Source organism: Rhinoderma darwinii, chromosome 1 (assembly GCF_050947455.1).
Source record: "Rhinoderma darwinii isolate aRhiDar2 chromosome 1, aRhiDar2.hap1, whole genome shotgun sequence".
NCBI classification, from domain to species: domain Eukaryota; kingdom Metazoa; phylum Chordata; class Amphibia; order Anura; family Rhinodermatidae; genus Rhinoderma; species Rhinoderma darwinii.
In genome coordinates, this window is record NC_134687.1 from 27,492,217 (window position 1) to 27,509,217 (window position 17,001).

The 17,001-nt window shown below is 43.4% G+C and overlaps 1 protein-coding gene across 3 annotated transcripts in view; it reads right to left on the minus strand.

Moving 5' to 3' along the window:
* Nucleotides 1-17,001, minus strand: part of CTBP1 (C-terminal binding protein 1) — a 536,806-nt gene that overhangs the window by 486,886 nt on the left and 32,919 nt on the right. The gene's annotated exons all lie outside the window — the stretch shown is intronic.

Here is a 17,001-nt window from a genome sequence, read left to right on the forward strand (position 1 = left end):
TAAATGGCGTGCCTTCCCTTCCGAGTCCTGCCGCTTGCCCAAACAGCAGTTTATGACCATATGTTTGGTATATCTGTACTCTGGAGAAGTTGCTTTACAAATGTTGGGGTGCTTTTCATCATTTATTTGTTGAAAAAAATGAAAAATTTTGCGTTAAAGCTACATCTTATTGGAAAATAATGTCATTTTTCATTTTCACTGCCCAATTCTAATGAAATCTATGAAACACCTGGGGGGTCAAAATGCTCACTACACCCCTAGATGAATTCCTCAAGCGGTGTAGTTTCCAAAATGTGGTCTTTTTTGGGGTGTTTCCTTTATTTTTGCACCACAAGACCTCTTCTAGCCTGACATGGTGCCTGAAATATAATTTAAGAAAAGGAAGGCCCAAAAATCCTCTAGGTGCTCCTTTGCTTCTGGGGCTTTTGTTTCAGGCCCGTAGCACACTAGGGCCACATGTGGGATATTTCTAAAAACTTCAGAATCAGGGCAATAAATATTCAGTTGTGTTTCTCTGGTAAAAACCTTCAGTATTACAGGAAAAATTGATTAAAATTGAATTTCTGCAAAAAAAAATGAAATTTGCAAATTTCCCTCCACTTTGTTTTAATTCCTGTGAAACGCATAAAGGGTTAAGAAACTTTCTAAATGCTGTTTTGAATACTTTAAGGGGTGGAGTTTTTAAAATGGGGTGATTTGTGGGGTTCCTAATATATAAGGCCCTCAAAGCCACTTCAGAACTGAACTAATCCCTAAAAAAATAGGCTTTGGAAATTTTCTTGAAAATTTGAGAAATTGCTGCTAAACTTATAAGCCTTGTAACGTCCTAGAAAAATAAAAGGATGTTCAAAAAATGATGCCAATCTAAAGTAGACATATGGGGGATGTTAGCTAGTAACTATTTTGTGTGGTATAACCATCTGTCTTACAAGCAGATACATTTGAATTTAGAAAATGCTAATTTTTTGCACATTTTCTCTAAATTTTGGTGTTTTTCACACAAAAATATTGAATATATCGACCAATTTTTTTCACTAACTTAAAGTACAATATGTCACGAGAAAACAATCTCGGAATCGCTTGGATAGGTAAAAGCGTTCCAGAGTTATTACCACATAAAGTAACACATGTCAGATTTAAAAAATGAGGCTGTGTCATTTGGTCCAAAAGTGGCTGGGTCCTGAAGGGGTTAATAAAACAGTCTATCAGTGTGTTTGGTGCAATTTTCTAAATACGTTTTATTAAAAATTATTTTTACTTTTTGAGATACAGCTGCTTTATATCCTGAATACAGAGCAGCTGTATCTAGTGCTAGAGCCTGTATCCGTCAGGTCAGTGGCACTGACGGGTACAGTGTCAGTGGGTTGGGGGGGGGGGGTTGAATTGCGTGTGAGGGGGAAGGAGGGGACCCAAGTTGGGTCAAAAGCCCAGGGCCCCTGGTACACTTAATTCGCCACTGGATGGACACACAGGTGCACGGCTCGTTACAGGGTCATGTGATGGACACACAGGTGCACGGCTCGTTACATGGTCATGTGATGGACACACAGGTGCACGACTCGTTACATGGTCATGTGATGGACACACAGGTGCTGGGATCGTTACAAGACACAGCTCTGATCCACATACTGTAACTGTAATGAGCCGTGCACCTGTGTGTCCATCACATGACCATGGACTGAATTTTATCCACTGTCAGTAAACAATGAATGTTCCTACTTAATAACAACAAACAGAGGTCTTGAAAACTGTGAGAAATGATATTGGAAATTTGTATAACTTTTAATTATACAAAAAATAACATTAATTTGCTAAGACCGGACCACCCCTTTAAAGGCTATGTAAACCTTTGTAGGCTTTTTTTTTTTTTTTTAAATGCATGTGTTAAGTGTTTATATACATTTTTTCATATGGACATTTAAAAAAAATTTACTTTTTGCAATGCAACTTCTATGTATCGATTAAACATAGGAGCTGCAAAGCGCCACTGTAAGCCGAATCCGTCAGTCAGCTAGACCAACAGCTCGGCTGACAGTGGCCTCTGTGGGGCCTATGGCCCTGTTTTGTGGCGCTGATGTTGACGCAGAAATTGCATCTGAATCAGCGCAAAAAAAACAGCCGAAATAGCCTCCATTCATTTTAATAGGAGGCAGAAAAAAACCTGTGGCACTCGTTTCCGAGCGTTTTTCGTGGCGTTTTTTTGCCTGAATCCTTGCATTAGCTTCAATGGCCACTGGCGAAAAACATAGCAAAAATGCACAGGGAGGTCAAAATCCTGAAGGAATTCTGGGACAGATTTTTTCTGCCTGCAAAAAAACTGTGTGTGAACAGGGCCTAATACACAGGATAACCCTAAAACCGATCCCACCTAACTCCTGGTACTTTTGTAGATGGTCTGAATATATTTAGGGGATCTGGTTCTGGGGTCTGATATTATTATAGGGATCTGAATATGTTTAGGGGGTCTGATATTAATATAGGGGATCTGAATATTTTTAGCCACGCCCTATTCTTTAGACCACAAACCTTTAAAATGCCAATCTAACCTTTGCCGCGACCTGCTGGTCGAGTATCACCTTGAAGGGCTTTCCGATCTCCGTGGGCCCAGGATGAGCCCAATAACATACTTAAAGAGGCTCTGTCACCACATTATAAGTGTCCTATCTCCTACATAATGTGATTGGCGCTGTAATGTAGATAACAACAGTGGTTTTATTTAGAAAAACAATAAATTTTTACCAAGTTATGACCTATTTTAGATTTATGCTAATGACTTTCTTAATGCCCAACCGGGCGTTTTTTAGCTTCTTACCAAGTGGGCGTTGTGGAGAGAAGTGTATGACGCTGACCAATCAGTGACCAATCAGCGTCATACACTTCTCTCCATTCATGTACTCTTGGGAGATCACGATGTGCTGTCACTTACTCACACATTAACTTTACTGAAGTGTCTTGACAGTGAATAGACATCGCTTCCAGCCAGGACGAGATGTCTATTCACAATCCCGACACTTCGGTAACGTTTGTGTGGTACTTACAGCAGAGCAAGCGTAATCTCGCGAGATCACGCTGTAAATGACAGCACAGCGTGATCTCGATGTGCTGTGTGAGTAAGTCCCATACATATGTTACCGAAGTGTCGGGATTGTGAATAGACATCGTGTCCTGGCTGGAGGCAATGTCTATTAACTCTCAAGACACTTCAGTAACGTTAATGTGCGAGTAAGTGACAGCACAACGTGATATAGCAAGTGCTGAGTACATGAATGGAGAGAAGTGTATGACTCTGATTGGTCATCGTCATACACTTCTCTTTACAACGCCCACTTGGTCAAAAGATAAAAAATGCCCAGTTGGGCATTAAGAAAGTCATTAGCATAAATCTAAAATAGGTCATAACTTGGTCAAAATTTATTGTTTTTCTAAATAAAAACCACTGCTGTTATCTACATTACAGCGCCAATCACATTATGTAGAAGATACGGCACTTATGTTGTGGTGACAGAGCCTCTTTAAATACCATTAATAGGTGCAAAAATGATGCCCTGGAAGGATGCATGTAGTCCATTGCACTGCCCAGAGCTTGTAATAATTTGTCTACTTTAGGCCCAAGAGAAATGGAGAAGAATTTGGTCTCTTGGTGAACTTCCAATTGGGAGTTGATTATTTTCTAGCAATGAAGGAGTCCATGTGAACTGCCCCTGTCAACTACTCCATTTTATTCACCATTTGCAAGGGAATAGCTCCTAGCGAGATGAAATGTCCCGGCTCAAGTTGGTCTGATTCCCCATGCATAGTGTGAACCTGCACAGAAATGTCCCAATCTACAGACATTGCAATATAAACAATTATGGGATGAGGAATCAAGACCTTGGACCGGACCTTCAATCAATCGCCCAAGGGAGCAAATAAGTTATGGGACCTTAAAACGAAAAGTGGCCTGAGGGTCATTTGTTCCTTTGCCTCCCTAGTCAGGGATCACTTATACATACAAAAATCTGTCTCTTGCAAGGAAATGCTAACCTCCAAGCATCAGATCATCAGGTGTTTTACATCGTAACATAATAAGGGCAAACGTACCACAGAGTCCGCAGAAATGTACCACAGAGTCCGCAGATACAGATGCCTCTTTGCTATTGGGTGGCAAGTGCCTGTGCAAGATGAAAATTGCCCAAAAGTCATGAAAGTGTACACGGGCAAACAAACACCAGGCCATTCTGTCCGGGGTCGAAAAATCGGTCACATTATGGAGGGACCCAGTTTGAGCAATGCTTTGGGGCCCCCTTTTCCTATATGTACACCACTGTTACAAATTTTAAGAAAATAGACATGTATCCATCAACGTCCACCTATCTATGACCTAGCTGCTTGATCCAGAAGAAGGCTAAACAAAACCCTGAGTGGGATGCCGGAGCATCATTGTCATAGCAAATTGCACTACCTTAAAATATTGGCCTGACCAATACAATTGCTTAATGGGGCGTGTCCCTACAAACTCTTACACTGTCCAATCAGTACTGTCAGTGTCAGGAGTAATGAGAACGGTCAGCTTATAATTTATTCATACATTTCCAGGAGGAATAACAGAGGAGTGTCATAATGTAGACTTCTAAGAAAATATTTTTTTTTAGGAGGAATACAAGTATTTTCTGAAACAGACCTGTCAGAAGAGCGGACAGGAACTCCTTAACTACAAATAATATTTTTTTTGTCATGAGCTTTCTCTTTAAACTGTTTCAACGGCCTCATTACACTGTATTGCTATAGACTCGTTCTAATATGTTCATTATTTTCAACGAAATTGCAGTCCCAGCACAGAAGAAAAATGACTGCAGCATGTCTCCCACTTGATTGTACTCAGCTATCCTAATTTCAGTCCACATCTGCCGATAAATGGGATTTTATCTGAAGCGCTGCCAATGTTTTATAATGTTCTTAATGACTGGGCATCATTAAAGAGACACAAAGTTGCTGAAGATTCACATTTATTTTTATAATCTCCTGGCAATTCTTAAATGGACGTTAATCTCAGGCATTTAAAGCCGACAGCAGCTGACTGTGACATATGGGGGGAGAGGGGGACAAGAATTGATCACGTTTCAATCATATCAGCGTTACATGAAGAACATTTAAGACATTGATAAACAGTTCCTTTAAAACATCTTGTTAAAATAAATGTCCAACTTTAAATACTATTTATATATTTTTAATCTAAATAAGTCGAAAATTCTGTACTGAGTAATTTCTTATCTATATATATAATATATTTTGTTAGTGGTCGAAAGTCCGGTTCTCCTATACAGAGCATCAGATTCCCTGTATAGACAGAGGTAAGTAACGAAATTCTGGCTAATTGTAGCCACCACTAGAGGGAGTGTGTGAGCTCAATAATAAGTATACAGTAAGCTTCTAAGCTCCCCCTAGTGGAGGCTACAGGTTGCCAGAATTTAACATTGCCTATGCAGGGGATTTGGAACTCAGTATCAGAAAAATTAAGAAAATAATTTAATCAGCACAGAATGTTAGACCTATAATAGCCATGATGTTAAAGGGAATGTATCACCTATATTTTTTTTTAATAATGAAAAACAGATAGTGAAACATAATTCATAATTTTTTTTCTGATTGTAGTTTTTTTTAAATAATATTTTATGTAGATAAATTATGGGGCAGCCATCTTGCCAGAGCTTCTGTTAATAACATTTAGAGATATGCTTTACAACAGCCACATAGACCATAGGAAATAATAGTCTGGAGATGACTCATTGACTTCTATGAGAGAGTGCAGTGGGCATGCTCTGTGACCTGTACAGAGGTCATTGTGCATGAAGGGATATTAGGGGAGCTGTGTCCATCACCTATTATAAACGTTGGATCCTGTGTTATCTATATATAGAAGTGTTACCTGTCAGTGTAATCCTGCCTGTGATGATAAAGAGATGATGCTGAGAAGTGATCTCTACAGAACAGGAAGGATCAGTCTATTATGAAAGGTCAATCCTGTATTATCTATATATAGAGGTGTTACCTGTGAGTGTAATCCTCCATGTGATGAAAATGAGAAGTGATCTCTACAGAACATAAAGAATCAGTCTATTATGAATGGTGGATCCTGTGTCATCTATATATATATATATAGCTGTTACCTGTCAGTGTAATCCTGCCTGTGATGATAATGAGATGATGGTGAGAAGTGATCACTACAGAACAGGAAGAATCAGTCTTTTATGAATGGTGGATCCTGTATTATCTATATATAGGTGTTACCTGTCAGTGTAATCCTGCCTGTGATAATGATGAGATGATGCTGAGAAGTGATCTGTACAGAACAGGAAGGGTCAGTTTATTGTGAGGCTCAGTGGCCAAAGTAAAAACTGCAAGGTTTTAGGATTTAAAAAAATATATAATTTAAATAGAACAAAAAAATCTCTAAAAATTATTTTAAAAATATGTTTAACAGTAATAGGTAATTTTCTGATTCCCTTTCAAAGGTGGACAATGACAGTACAGAAATTGTCCCAATAACACGTTAGTAAATAACCCCAACACTTTAAAAGAATTGGTCTAATTTATTCTATTAGATAATTACAGTTCCTATAATGGACATACACTAGCTGCAGCCTTTTTACATACATAAGCACTTGGTTGTCTCTGCAGAAACAGCACTTGACCTACCCAGCTTCTACTCTAGTGCACTGCCTGTCAGTACAGAGACAAGGAAATAACACAAGGTGAACAAAAAGCTCAGTTAAAAGTCTTGTGGCAATGTGTAGGGATAGGGTCAGCTAGCTGAGTTTCATAGTTTAGGGCCTGAGTGGGTGGAGCATGACACAGGCATTCTCACTTAGGCTTCGTTCACATCTGCGTCGGGACTCCGTTCATGGGTTCCGTCTGAGCTTTCCATCAGGGGAACCCATGAACGGAATCCAAACTGAAACAAACGGAAACCATAAGTTTTCGTTTGTATCACCATTGATTTCAATGGTGACGGATCCGGTGCAAATGGTTTCCTTTTGTCACCGTTGTGCAAGGGTTCCATACTTTTGACGGACTGAATAGCGCAGTAGACTACGGTATTGATTCCGTCAAAACGCCCGAACCCTTTCACAACGGTGACAAACGGAAACAATTTGCATCGGATCCGTCACCATTGAAATCAGTGGTGGTGCAAACGGAAACCTATGGTTTACGTTTGTTTCAATTTGGATTCCGTTCATGGTTTCCCCTGACAGAAAGGTCTGATGGAACCCATGAACAAAGTCCCGACGCAGATGTGAACGAAGCCTTACATGTTTTTTGAAACCTTGTGACAGGCACTGCCTCCTCAGGCTTGAAATTGCATAACATCCTGTATTAGTTTTTGCTCCTTGTACCAACAGACAACCTCTATTGTAGTGATATTCACATTTATAAAGAGAAGGAGAAGTCTTTCTGTCCAGTTTTGTAACTACCGCTGTAGCAGCCGTAGCATTTGCTACAGGGCCCGCGGCACGAGGGGGCCTGTGCCGCCCCCCCATGACCGGTGGTGCCGCTAGCAGCCATTATGGCTGCTACAGCACACAGCCCCTAACATTTATGGGCCGGGCGGCCCTCATGCCTGGTGGCGGCGCTAGCATCGAAGGGGGCCCCGGTGCTAGCGACAGCTACATTTACTTGTATCTGCGTCCGCAGGACACAGATACAAGCAAATACTATAGGTTGCAGGCCATGTTAGGCACTGGGAAGACTCCCTGCATAACTGCATCAAGCTGGTCTGTGCATGCGTTAAGCCCTGAGGCAGTGCAGCGATCCGTCCCTCGCGGTAATGGGGCAAGGTAAGTACAATATATTTTTTTTGGGGGGGGGGGCTGTGTGGCAATATACAGGGGGGGAGCAGGGTGGCACTATATACAAGGGGGTAGCAGAGTGGCACTATATACAAGGGGTTAGCAGGGTGGCGCTATATACAAGGGGGAGAAGGTGGCACTGTCTACTAGGTGGGCTGTATGGCGCTATTTACAAGGGGGGAGGTCTGTGTGGAGCTATCTACAGGGGTCTATGTGTGGCGCTATCTACAGAGGGCTGTGTGTGGCGCTATCTACAGAGGGCTGTGTGTGGAGCTATCTACAGGGGGCTGTGTCTGCCGCTATATACAAGGGAGCGAGGCTGTGTGGCAAAATGTACAAGGGAGGGTACTGTGTGGCACTATATACAAGGGGGCTGTGTGGTACTATATAAAAGAGGGGGCTGTATGGCACTATATACAAGGGGGGCTGTGTGGCAAAATCTACAGAGGTCTGTGTGGCGCTATCTACAGTGGGCTGTGTGGCACTTTCTACTAAGGGAGGGCTATGTAGCACTATATACAAGGGAGGGGGCTGTGTGGCACTTTATACAAGGGAGGGGGGCTGTGTGGCACTATATATAGGGGGGCTTTATGACGATATCTACAGGAGGTGCTGTATGCCACTATCTACAATGGGGAGGTGGGGGGCGCTATCTACAAGTGGGGTGTGACACTCTCTACACGTGGGGCTGTATAGAACTGTCTACAAGGGGGCTGTATGGCACAATCTACAGGGGGCAGTATCTACAGGGGGCACTATCTAAAAGGGGGGCTGCTTGTGGAACCTAGGGGGGGGGGCAGTAAAAAGTTGCTATGGGGTCCAGTCTTTCCTAGTTACGCCCCGGTTTCTGTCCTTGCAATTTCAATTTTCAATCTATGTTATATAGAAATGAATTACATCCAGTCATAAAATCGCTGCATGTGAAAACTTGTTGTACAATTGTTTAAACTCAACATAGTAATGGAATTGTAAGTCAAATGTCCACAAAATAATAGTTATAAACCCAGCCATACAAATGTGTCCTTCCTTACCTTTCCTTTTATGCAAACATATCCTAAAATGTTGGGCATGAAATGACCAGCTTTGAAAAAAAACATAATTTTGCGATACTCAGACACATATATCATATATATCTCGTGACAATGTGTGACCACCAAGTGGTTGTGATGTGTACTGCAGCCTGTCAAGACTTTTGCTCGCATGTCACGATATTGTAATGAATTTGTTTCATGAAAAATTGGAGTACTTAAACAAATTCAAGCACAGGTAAGGGTGGACACATCTGTAGGTGCACATTCCTGTGGTCCTGTTGTCAGGTGTAACTAGAAGCTCCTGGGCCTCAATGCAAAATGTGTAACAGGACTACCATCCACTATGTGCCATTATAATACTGATGATTTATTATGTGGCAGAACTACCTATGGGCTCTCTTAGGCACCATAGCCCGAGTACGAATGCTACCCCTGCACCCTCTAATTCTACCCCTGCACCCTCTAATGCTACCCCTGCACCCTCTAATACTACCCCTGCACCCTCTAATGCTACCCCTGCACCCTCTAATGCTACCCCTGCACCCCCTAATACTACCCCTGCACCCTCTAATGCTACCCCTGCACCCTCTAATGCTACCCCTGCACCCCCTAATACTACCCCTGCACCCTCTAATGCTACCCCTGCACCCCCTAATACTACCCCTGCACCCTCTAATGCTACCCCTGCACCCTCTAATGCTACCCCTGCACCCTCTAATGCTACTCCTGTACCCTCTAATTCTACCCCTGCACCCTCTAATTCTACCCCTGCACCCTCTAATGCTACCCCTGCACCCTCTAATGCCACCCCTGCACCCTCTAATGCTACCCCTGCACCCTCTAATGCTACCCCTGCACCCTCTAAGCTTCTCCTTATGGTCAGAGCACTGAGAGAAAACCCTGAATAAAGTGAGACATATATTATCCCCTCGTAATACAAGTCAAACGCTACATCTCATTGTGCAGCATGCGGCACACCATCATTCATTAGCTAAATGAGATAGATAAAATGATTCACAATTGTAATTAAAGATCTCGTTCCTGATAATAAAGTGACTTGTGTTATTAGTAAGGGTTTGCCGTATACTTGTACCTTCAGTTGACTTACTTCAAGGGAGGTTAAAAATATAATACTCCAGTCTTTCACATCCAGCACGCTCGTCTTTTCATGAGGAAGGAATCTGGCAAGCGGCCAATATAGTGTTAATACCAGGGTTTACTCATCATTATCTATCTGATAATTCTGTAACTACAGTAAAGCGACTACGGTACAGTACTATAGAAATGCTATGAACATGCAGAGCTTATAAAAAGTATTACCCCCTTGGACATTTTTATTTTTTTTGTAACAAATAAAGACTTAAATGGTCGTCTGGTTTAGAAAATCCACTTTCAAGTTAAAGGGGATGTTCACTTTTGACAATACCTTTTTGTTAGAAGTGTTCCCCACTGCTGAGACCTCCAAAAATCAGCTGGAAGCTCAGGATGAGGGTTCAGATGAGGGTCCCGTATGAGGGACGCCCCTCTATTAACACTGAATTTTCTAATACGATGCTTGAAATGGATTTTCTAAATCAGACAAATCCTTTATTAGAGAAAGTCCCTTATTCAGAACCGGCATCAATTAGCCAGATTGGAGAGTAGCTACAAAGTCCATCTCTTGCTCCAGCATGGCCATGCGTTACACGGACAGCCCACTGATTTTCAATGGATATCATGTAATGCTTCATTTCTCCTGTGGTGGCGCTGTAGGTAATAGAGCACTTGTTGCCAGGTTCCCCAGCAGATGGATACAGATCATCATCTTCTGTTTTCTTTTCTTTTACAGCAGAGATGAGGGGTAGGCAAAGTAGTCAGACTTACTCTTGTAGGCCACAGGCTGTTTAAGGCCTGTGGCCTACTAGAGGTCGGGAGGACGTCGGCATCCCAGCGCTGGTGATGCAATTACGTCACGGCGCCGGTGACGTGATGAGGTCACGAGGCTGGGTTACAGAAGAGGACCTATCTGCTCGTCGTGGGAGCAGGGTTAGGTGAGATTTTTTTTTTTATTGCCACAAAGGGGGCTTAACTACTACATGGAGGTCACAAAGGGGCCTAATTACTACATGAAGGGCACAAGGGGGCCTAACTACCATATTGAGTGCACATGGGGGCCTAAGTATTAAATGGAGGGCACAAGGGGACCGAACTACTAGATGGAGGGCACAAGGAGTCCTAACTACTTTATAGAGGGCACAAGGGAACCTAAATACTATATGGAGGTCACAAGGGGGCTTAAGTATTAAATGGAGGTCACAAGGGGACCGAACTACTAGATGGAGGGCACAAGCGGGCCTAACTACTATATGGAGGGCACAAGGGGTCCTAACTACTATATAGAGGGCACAAGGGAACCTAACTACTATATGGAGGGCACAAGAGGGCTTAAGTATTAAATGGAGGGCACAAGGGGACCGAACTACTAGATGGAGGGCACACGTGGGCTTAAAGGGAACCTGTCACCAGCATTTTAGCTATAAAGCCAGCAATACCTGGTGAAAGTTTGTGAAAAATCATTGTCATCTAAGCTATAAATATGTTCTAAGTAAGCTCTGTAGCTTTAGTATTCCGTTTTTCAGTGTTCCCACGCCGTATGCAAATGAGCAGAAAAGAGTCAAATCTTCATCTGAAAAGAGTCAGATTTTCATTCCTCCAGCGTCTCAGAGTGGACTCCACCTCCTTCTTTTTGATTGACAGCTCCTTAGCCAGTCAGGGCCGGACAGGTGGCTGCGGTGGGCGGGGTTAAGAAGCTGCGTCCCAGAGGCAAAACTAATTAAAAGGCGGGAAGAGTTTAAACGACTACATTTACCGACAGAGGAGGACTTCAGGAAAGAAGAGAACAGGAACGAACTCTGGACAGCTGCGGCCATTGAGGGGTCAGGCGAGTTTGACAGGTAAGATGTTGATGACAGGATCCCTTTAAGTATTAAATGGAGGGCACAAGGGGACCGAACTACTAGATGGAGGGCACAAGGGGGCCTAACTACTATATAGAGGGCACAAGGGAACCTAACTACTATATGGAGGGCACAAGGGGGCTTAAAGAGGCTCTGTCACCAGATTATAAGTGGCCTATCTCCTACATAATCTGATTGGCACTGTAATGTAGATAACAGCAGTGGTTTTTATTTTGAAAAACGATCATTTTTGAGCAAGTTATGAGCTAGTTTAGATTTATGGTAATGAGTTTCTCAATGGACAACTGGGCGTGTTTTTACTTTTTACCAACTGGGTGTTGTACAGAGGAGTGTATGAGGCTGACCAATCAGTGACTAATCAGTGTCATACACTTCTCATTGTTCCAGCCCAGCATGATCCACAGCACAGTGAGATTGTGCAGTGAAAGAAGCTGGGCTGGAACAATGAGAAGTGTAGGACACTGATTAGTCACTGATTAGTCACTGATTGGTCACTGATTGGTCAGCCCCAGTTGTCCATTGAGAAACTCATTAGAATAAATCTAAACTAGCTCATAACTTGCTCAAAAATGATTGTTTTTCAAAATAAAAACCACTGTTGTTATCTACATTACAGCACCGATCAGATTATGTAGGAGATACGGCACTTATAATCTGGTGACAGAGCCCCTTTAAGTATTAAATGGAGGGCACAAGGGGACTGAACTACTAGATGGAGCGCACAAGGGGTCCTAACTACTATATAGAGGGCACAAGGGAACCTAACTACTATACGGAGGACACAAGGGGGCCTAACTACTGCATGGAGGGCACAAGGGGGCCTAACTACTATAAGGAGGGCATAAGGATGGCTTAACTATTATATGCAGGACACAAGTGGGCCTAACTACTATATGGAGGGCATAAGGGCGGCCTAACAAATATATTTAGGGCATTAGTGAACCTAACTACTATATGGAGGGCACAAGGGGAGTTCTCACAAATATATGGAGAGCACAAAGGTGCCTAACTACTATATGGAGGGCACAAAGGGGCCTAACTGCTATATAGAGGGCACAAAGGGAGCCCGGCCACTTCCTGATTACATGTTCGGGACATGGTCAAGAGTTACAGAAACAGCATAACTCACTAAGCTACGCTGTTTACGTAACTTCTATAGTAGTGGATGGCAGTTACAGAAGCAGCGTATCATGCAAGCTACGCTGTTTCTGTTACTACTATTCAGTTCTATGCGAGTACTCTGTTTCCGTAACTCCCGACCATGTAATAAGTAAATGGCCGGGAGGCAGCGTGAGCTCAAAAAGCTAGAACAGGGTTTAGGGGGCCCCATTCTAGAGATAGGTGCGGGTCCCAGAGGTGGGACCCGCATCTATCTGACATTTATGACATATCCTGTGGATAAGGGAAAATCCCTTTAATATGTCATTTTCTGATGATACATTCCCTTTAACATACTAGTGCAAGTGCCATGATCAAGGGAGGCGTATTCTTCCGAATTGTGTTAAAGGCTTACAATGCCCACCTGCAAAGGCAGACCAAATAACCATGGAGCCGTGATGTAAACATTTAAATGGGACCCCACTCCACAACAAACATCATCAGCAGTGAGTGTGAGCTAGTAATAAAAAGATTGTGTTTACCATAGTCATTACTCGTCAGACTCTCAGTAATCTCTGCTTCTCTACATTTCTTATTAAGTGCCCCTCACGTGTGATGCTGATAAGGTATCCCCCTTAGCTGCTGGGACCCATAGCAGCTGCTATGCCTGCTACCAGGGCTGGTCGTTAGGGGGAGAACTCACTGGGCAATTGCCCAGGGCCCCTATCCCCACAGAGGCCCCCTGCCTTCAGCACCATCCCTGCTGTTTAGCTCCCACCCGTCCGTCCTTGGAAGTAAGCGGGCGGGAAGTTACATCAGATTGCGAGAGGGAGAAGCAGCGTCAGAGTGGCCCAGGCGCCAAGCTGCATCTCTATCAAGCCGCAGGGCAGAGAGCCATTGGTCCACTGCCCTCCACTTACTATTGTAGGCTGTTTAAGGCCTGTGGCCTACTAGAGGTCTGGAAGACGTTGGCATCCCAGCGCTGGTGATGCAATGATGTCACGGCGCAGGTGACATGATGAGGTTACGTGGCTGGGCTACAGAAGAGGACCTATCCGCTCGTCACGGGAGCGGGGTTAGGTGAGGGTTTTTGTTTTTTTTATTGGCGCAAAGTGAGCTTAACTATTACATGGAGGGAGGCCTAACTACAATATGGAGGTCACAAAGGGGCCTAATTACTACATGGAGGGCACAAGGGGGCCTAACTACCATATGGAGGGCACAAGGGGGCCTAACTACTGTATGGAGGGCACAAGGGGGCCTAACTATTATATGGAGGGCACAAAGGGGCCTAACTACCATATGGAGGGCACAAGGGGGCCTAACTACTGTATGGAGGGCACAAGGGGGCCTAACTATTATATGGAGGGCACAAAGGGGCCTAAGTACTATATGGAGGACACAAGGGCAGCCTAACAAATATATTTAGGGCACAAGTGAATCTAACTACTATATGGAGGGCACAAGGGGAGTTCTTACTAATATATGGAGAGCACAAAGGTGTCTAACTACTATATAGTGGTCACAAATGGGCCTAACTACTATGTAGAGGGCACAAAGGGAGCATCTATACTATATATGGGCAAAAGAGGGCCTAACTACTATATAGAGTGCACAAGGGGGTATAACACATATATGGAAGGCCCAAAAAGGCTAATTACTACACGGAGGGCACATGGAGGCGTAACTACTATATGGAGGGCACAAGGGGGTCTAACTACTATATATTGGCATAAAGGGGGGCCTAACTACTATATGGGAGCACCAAAGAGATCTAAGTACTATATGGTGACACAGTTGGGGCCTAACTAATATATAGGGGCACCAATGGGGCATAACTGCTGTATAGGTGCACAAGGGGTACATAACTAACATGGGGACACAAAGGGATCATAAATACTTTATAAGGGTACAAAGGGGACGTAACCACTATATAGGAGCACTAAAAGGGACCTAACTAACATGGGGACTCAAAGGTAACCTAACTACCATATGGGAGCCCAAAGGGGGACCTAACTACTATATGGGGGACACAAAGGAGGATCTATCTACTAGGAAAACATTCCTGTGTAGGAAGGGTTCTATTACTGTGTGGAGGGCACTATTATTGTGTGAAGCACAAAGGAGGCACTATTACTGTGCCGGGGGCACTATTACAGTGTTGGGCACCAAGGGATGGGGCACTATAAATGATGAGATTTGCAGAGGGTGGGGAATAGGTGGAGAGGTTGCTGGAAAAGCGAGGAGCCAAAGATGTTTATGTTGCAAATTCTGCAGAGGCGATTCGTGGGTTTTGGGCCTGATGAAGTAGAAAAGGGAAAGTGAACGACTCCAATGTGAGTAGACGTCACTGGTGAGTCACTGTATATCCCTTTACTGTAATCACTTATATGGTCTGCAGAGCACCTGTATAGGACTGGCATCTGCCACTATATGGTCACTATATACTGGTAATATTGATCTTTGGTTTACTACACACGTTTTACTACACAATCAAGAGTGGTCACATTATTTCTATGTAGCTGAAGCGTGGGCCTCAAAAGCACACATCTTCATACGTCCATGTGAATCCATGCAGAATTTAAAGTTGTTTTGATAGCGTGCAGTTTATTTTCAATTTCTGTAATTTAAACATATATTTTTAAATAAGCATATTTGTTTTAATTTCCCAAATTGACTGAATATGACTGTGTTGTTGGTACAATATTTAAAAAATTTCGGCCCCACTTGTAATTTTGCCCATGGCCACACTTTGCCTGCACGCTACCCTAGCAATTAAGCCTTTGCCCACCTACGGTGCCCATTTGTGATAAACATGGCATGAGCAGTGGTCTACACAAATAGGGAAGCATTACAAACAAGCCCTATACATTTACAACAAAGAGGTTGGGTGGTGCATGAGGTGCACATATACAGCACAATGTATTATCTCTGGGCATCTATTGTGGAGAAAATCTGTTCTACATAATCTGCAGACAATGAGAAATAATAATGCTTTGTAGCAGCTTCACATGCTCTTATATATACAGCGCTGTATTTCATGCAGTCCTGGCTGAGCATGAAGGGACATATAAAGTATAATGAATATGTCAATGTGCAACTTTAGCACTCGTACAGGCTTTTAAATAATACATCATGGCTTCAGTGAGATATCTTTATTGTACCTTCCCCAATAATATGTATGTATTTCATCCTGAACTGTGAGTTTGTGACACCATTTAATACAGGAAGGAATAAGATGAATGTGTGTTTATATGAAATTGCCAGTAGATTATTTTTATAGGGCTGCAGTGACAGTGTATCGAAAGGTGATGGACGCTGACATGTCTGCTACCGAAATATAAGATAGTAAAGGAGGGGCAAAAGGGCTAGAACAAAGGAAACAAAGACCCCACTGCAACATTTAGTATGGGCCAATTAGCAAAAAGATTGTTGAGAAAGGAAAGGAGGGGTACTCTTGGGAACTTCTTTGCTTGCTGTCCAATTGTCCTATGGTAGCCACATAGACTTATTACCAAAAAAATAAATATGGAGAAAAGGAGTGAGTGAAGGAAGGGAGGGTAAGGAAAGGGATGAAAAGGAAGGGACAGGGAACATACGGGAGGGGATGGGAGGGGATAATGAAAGGGTGGGGAGAAGATGGGTAGAAGAGAAGGGAGGGGATAAGAAGGGAAAGATGAAGAAGGGTAGGGAAAGGGAACAGAAGAGAGGGAAAGTGAACAAAAGGGAGGGGAGAATGAAAGGTTGGGGAGAAGGGCAGGATGAGGAAGGGTAGAGTATGGGAACATAAGGGAGGGGAAGAGAAGGGAGGGAGAAATGAAAGGGTGGGGACAGGGGCGTAACTAGGAAAGATTGGGCCCCATAGCAAACTTTTGACTGGGGCCCCCCTCCCCTGGGTGTCACACAACCCCCCCCCTTGTAGATAGTGCGTTTTTTACAGCCCCCCCTGTAGATAACGCCAAACAGCCCCCTGTAGATAACGCCATACAGCCCCCCCGTAGATAACGCCATACAGACCCCCCCTGTAGATAACGCCATACATCCCCCTGTAGATAACGCCATACAGACCCCCCTGTAGATAACGCCATA